Raw genomic sequence first — 5,883 nt, forward strand, 5'->3', positions numbered from 1 at the left:
AGAAAATCAGATCTACTTGAGTAAGTACCAGAAGTAGAGGAAAACTACTTGAGTACTTCCAAAAAGTAGAAGTACTTCGTTACTGACCACCTCTGAACATCTCAGACGCAATGACGGAATCTCAAACTGTTCAATTATAGATAACTAGCCTCCGTATGTTAGTTAGCCTATCTATGGTTTAATTTTCCAGACGGCATTGTGTGCCAAGACAACAAACCTGAATAGTGTTTTGGCCACAATGATGAAAACTGTTAATATGATTTTTGTCTCATTAACTGAATCAGTTACGCCGGATATTACTACAAGCAGAAAATCAATATGGCGATGTCATGTAGGCCTATATCTGTCATGTTCGCGCATTAAGTCGAGCAGCTATGCTTACACGAGTGTATGAACTGAGAAAAGAAAGAGCAACTTTCCTCGAAAACACAAATATCGCCGACTCATAATCTTGTAATCGAAAATGGGTATCTCATCTTGCTCTCCTGGTACATTTAACGTCACATCTGAACAAATTGAATTTGCAACTTCAGGGGGAAAACTACTAAATACATGAGATGTTAAGGCGCATTCAAAACAAATCTGTGACTGTGGAAATGTCAACAGTACAAATAAAATTATACTCACTTTCCTATACTGGAGGAGAGAAAACCTAGTACCAACACTTCATTTGTAACTGTGATACGAAATTTAACTACTGAATATTCACCCGCTTTTCCCACATTCCTTCACTACAAAATGAATTCTGACTATTCAGTACTCCGTTTAATGTGGACGCCAAAAACATTGCCTGAAAATTTCAAATGGGTCTTTCTGAAATGCGATGCAGTTGAATTGAATGACAAATCTCATACAAAGAGCATATCGCTGCATGACTTTAACAAAGAGTACGTTATTGAAATTGGCCTTTATCCCAGCTTGACCAACAATGCAAAAGAAATTGCATCGATTTTTGGAAGGACGTACGCATGTGAACAATAGTTTTGATCAATGAAATTCACGAAGAGCAAGCTAAGATCACGTATTTCGGATGTCCATTTTGAATATGGTCTGATTATTGTTTCATCTGACTTGTTACCAGAAGTTGAAAACCTTTCACAAAGCAAGCTGCGTCAATTGTCACATTTATTCTGTGTTGTTGAAGTGTAAATACATGTGTCTTCCGATTGGTATGATTGAGATTGCAGCAATGTAGGATAATATACCGAAGTGAGCGTAAAATATAGTACTAAGAAATATTCCGGCCCGCCAAGAAGTTGTACACCCGAAATTTGGCCCGCGACTAGCAAAAGGTTGCCGACCCCTGGTGTAGTGGCAGACTTACAGTATATCAGCCCGTCTGAGCCTGCGACAGGCTGGGAAAATGACGGTAAATTGACTTTCTGCTTACTTTCGCTAAACAATCATCATACTTCCGTAATACCTGTTCGATTAGTGCGAGGCCCGAGGATAGTAGTAAATACTATCATCACAGACTCCCATTTGCAGGTTACTGTAACGCAAATCTTACCTCTTCAAGGGTTATTAAAGTATGGACTGCAAAATATATCATTTTGGGTCGACACGGTGCCAGAGCTATCTGTTAATATGTATGTAATATTTGTAGAATTTATTGAAAAGATCCTGCGATAGCTTTTACAAAGGTCACGGTGTTGGGTACTGGAACTAATAAGCTTTATCATGAGAATTCATGATAATATTTGCCCGTTTTTCTGGGAAACATGGTCGAAGACCGTCGGGATGAACTACTGTAGGGACTAGGGATGTGCAACGAGCGAGTTCACGTCTATGAGACTCTTTGATTTCGAAGCCAACCCCTTCTGCGTCGGGTCACATGAAGACGGAAAGTTTTGGTCAACAAACAGCTGATAAAATGCGGTGTTAAAACATTATGTCGACAAAATCTTGGACAAAAAATGACCGATACTGGATGGCCAATTCATTAGATATGGATATGCTCCATTGTCAGCTCGGAATAGTCCCGTTCTTGCAACCTGAGTAGAGTAGACAGTAGTACAACTGCGACACGCAAAGGAATTTAATTCCCCATAATTTGAACTCGCGTGCGTCAGACATATTTTGTAGAGCTGTGTTGGATAGAATTGTTGTGTGCGCGTTCTGTATGTCATGCATGTCCAATGTCCGTCACATCATAGCATACTACTGTAATATTAAAAATGAATTCCTTTTTTGGGTGAGGCTCGGGTCGCGAGATGCCACAAAAACTCGGATTTTAGTGGTAGTCTAAAAACTGCTTTAACACTATTAAACTGTCAGGAATTCTCAAGTTAGATTGAGCTATAGAGAGCAGAACACACAGTATCGTGAGTTTATTTGGTCTTACCACATACTCTCGAGACGGAAAATGGGAAATCGAAAAAAAAGTTAGAGCAACGTATAATAAGGTAACGAGCTCTAATGGGCCTACTCTCCTTGATCATTTGGACCTTACATTCCAAGACATAAGGCAAAAGCCTCAACACAAACAGGTGAGTTATTCACACTTCCGACATACTGGAGCCTCCTAGACCTTTTTGTCAGCTCTCAAAATCTCAAAATTTGTTGGATAGGAGTGCAGAAAAGACTTCAAGACCTAGTCATCCAAGCACTAGTAGAAGGGTTTTAGTGAAATAGTTGAAATCAAAACGAGCGAAAATAGTAGCCTATTTAATGAGACACTTAATAGCTTAAGATAGATAGTAGCCAATTTGTTGAACATCTCAGCAAATAAATGTATTTTCATCTTCTGTTTGTATAACAATATTCGGTTAGTTTGTGCGAATGAAATTTATTTTACAAAAAAAGTGCGAATGAAGCTCAAAAAGGTTGAAAAGCACTGGAGATTGAACTTACTAATTTTCTCATTACACACTATTCTGATTACAAGCACACACACTCTTACTACTTATAGACATTGGTGATAAATGAAATTTAGTAATTAGTCAAATACCATAGCCTATGTCTAGTCTATATGTCCTTAGTCAAGTATTCACGGACTAAGACTTGCAGTCTTTCTTCATCATTTGTTCGGCCCAAACAGCTAAGCTACACTACAAATATTTTTAATTTTGTCAAGTGGGAAGCATCGTTTGGTCATATTTACATCATTACAATTTTACAAAACCAGCCGATGCATTTGCTATGCCACAGTATCATGGTATAATTCCAAAAATTGCATCAATTTTGACTGCATCACGAAAATGCATCTTGCGATTTTCTTCCCCTTTGCAACTGAGTTGTAATTTGCAAGTAATGTCTAATTTTATCTATATCAGAGGTGGGCAACTTTTTCGGCGAAAGGGACACCTGAGATTTACGAACCATTGCGCGGGCAACTGGAATGTTGATAACCTTTTTTTAGTCGTCGATAGGAGCGAACCGAATTAGGTAACATTGCAAACAAGACTTATATTAATACGCTCTAAAATTGACAACAATATGTCATGCAACTGTGCAGCGCGCAATCAGGCCCTGGTCGCGCTAAGCGCGAAATTTTTTTGCAAGATAACGACTGAATTAGGCTATATCAATAAATATGTCGCTAACATACATTGGGGGTCGCATCTGTATACTACTGTGCTCATTTGGCAAGGACAGGATTATTCGACGTTTAGACATAGCAAAATCGACGTTATCAGTGAACATGCCTCTATCATTTTGTGCAAATGTTTTGTCGACGATCTCGCTGCGAGTGCACAAGCGAAGCCGCATGTTGGACGGCACGTTATCTCCTAATTGCGAATATAGTTAGACTCAATTCTGTAAATAAGATGTCTTTATAATTTTCAGAAGGGGGCTCAAATACTGAATGCAAGAAATCTAGTGACAATGAATCATACGAAGTACCGAGAAAAATTTCAAGTCAAATAAATCTGCTATGAAATATTCTACTTTACGGTCATATACGAAGATCTGGGATAAATGTGGCTGGCCCCTGGATACGTCAATGCGTCAGAACTGTTGTTTTACTCATCATCAAATTTCGCGGTCATGTTAATCTAATTTTCGTTGGCCTTGCAATTGTACCTGATGTCATAAATAATTTCGGGAATTACCTCGCAGGCCGCACCTAACCTTCTCCTGTGCCAAATTTGGCCTGCGTGTCACGGGCTGGCCGCACCTGATCTGTATGGTTATTATTAACAGTGATTGGTGGTACATAAAAATTATATTGAAAATTCTTTGAAAGCAAATGTTTTCATGATAGAGAAGTTGGAGTTGGAGTCGGAGTCGGAGTCGAAGTCAGGGTCATTCTCACAAACTCCGACTCCGACTCCAGTCAGTATTTTCCCACCGACTCCGACTCCGACTCCGACTCCAGCTATTATAGTTTGCACGACTCCGACTCCGACTCCGACTCCATCAAGCGAAAATCACCCCGACTCCGACTCCGACTCCACCGACTCCGACTCCGACTCCACAGCCCTGGTTACTATACTCTCCGCCCACATAAGTTAGCGGTAGAGCTGGTGGAGGATGATGATGAAGATACAGGGAGCGTAATTGTACATCGTTAAGTCCGATAAGATCGTTTATCAGTCTTATTCCGGTGCGCACCACGGAGCTTTATAAACACCCCACATCCAGTGGTTTCCAACCTTTCATGGTCGCAACTCCATCTCCAATTTAAAAATGTTCCGTGGCCCAGATTAAAATTTGACGAGCTGATTACTAAAAGAAGTCAGCACCTTTGCCCGGACTTACTCACGGGCTATATTGGAAGCTGATTACGTTCAACATATTTGCGAACACCAGAATAAATAAGGCAAACGACCCCCACGTTTGGAACCACTATCTTTGAATAAAGCATTAAAAGGGCCTTAACGATCTCTAGGAATATACCGTTCTCCTATAATTGCGACTACAATTAGGCTTATTCCAGTAAATGAAGGTTGTTTTTATTTATATTTTATTGCAGTTTTTGCGAGGGTGTGTTAGTCTTCATACAAAAATCAACAAATGAGATGGTAATGGAAAAATATCATGCATCAGCATAAATATTCCCCAAAATAATGTTTTTATGTTGATTTACGAAAAAATTATGAGCCTACGTCGTCAAATCTTCAAAATTCCGGACATTTGGCATATTTTAGAAATTCCTCCCGGACGCTAGTTTGAACAGTGAAATTCCAGACATGTCCGGGAAATTCCGGACGTATGGCAACCCTAAGGTAATGTAGATGACAAGACGCAAGGTAGGCCCACTTAGGAAACATTCACTAATTCTGAGTTTATAACTTACTGGATGAGCATTGGATCTGTATCTTGTACAGAGACCAATTGCGATTATCATATTTAGGTTACTTTTTCTTCTTCGCCGTTATATTCTGTACCTACAAAACAAAGCCTATCCTTCATACAGTGAAATCTAGAAAATCTTTGTGCGGGAGGTTTTTGTTTAAACAGTCCTAACTCTTATGAATTTTCGAATCAGGACACATAAGTTCATCCTTTGTAACTTCAGGACACACAAAACTTTGAATATATTTTTCAAGACATAACCTTAATGTGCACCCCCGGGTTGAGAGCCACTGGTGTAGAACCTACTATGGTTCGTTGGCGAACGTGAACCTCCGAATGTTCCGCGGTTAGCACACCGAACGAGAACGTGAACCTCACGTTCGCACCATCCCTAGCCTAGATAAACCTCCTTACGTAATGTCAAATATGTTCATTGTGACTTATATACGAGAGGATCCCGTGACCCGCAGAACAATAGATACTTTGTGATACAAAATGAGAGAGTGAATAAGAATGATGAACCTACTCATTGCGAACCGCCCGTCACGGCAACGCAAACCGTTGTATATGAAACAGCCATTGTGTATATCAGGCTTATGACGATTGATGATTTCATGGATTTACATCGCAACTACAGGAATC

General features: G+C 39.8%; 1 long non-coding RNA gene across 1 annotated transcript; it reads left to right on the top strand.

The window, feature by feature from the left end:
• Positions 1-2,566: 2,566 nt before the first annotated feature.
• Positions 2,567-4,418, top strand: LOC145450832 (uncharacterized). The gene is made up of 2 exons (XR_013918597.1): positions 2,567-4,155; positions 4,237-4,418. It is a non-coding gene; the product is annotated as an uncharacterized LOC145450832 (long non-coding RNA).
• Positions 4,419-5,883: the final 1,465 nt, after the last annotated feature.

This window comes from Botryllus schlosseri, chromosome 11, assembly GCF_051294905.1.
Source record: "Botryllus schlosseri isolate E-star chromosome 11, Bs_hap1, whole genome shotgun sequence".
Classification (NCBI taxonomy): Eukaryota; Metazoa; Chordata; class Ascidiacea; order Stolidobranchia; family Styelidae; genus Botryllus; species Botryllus schlosseri.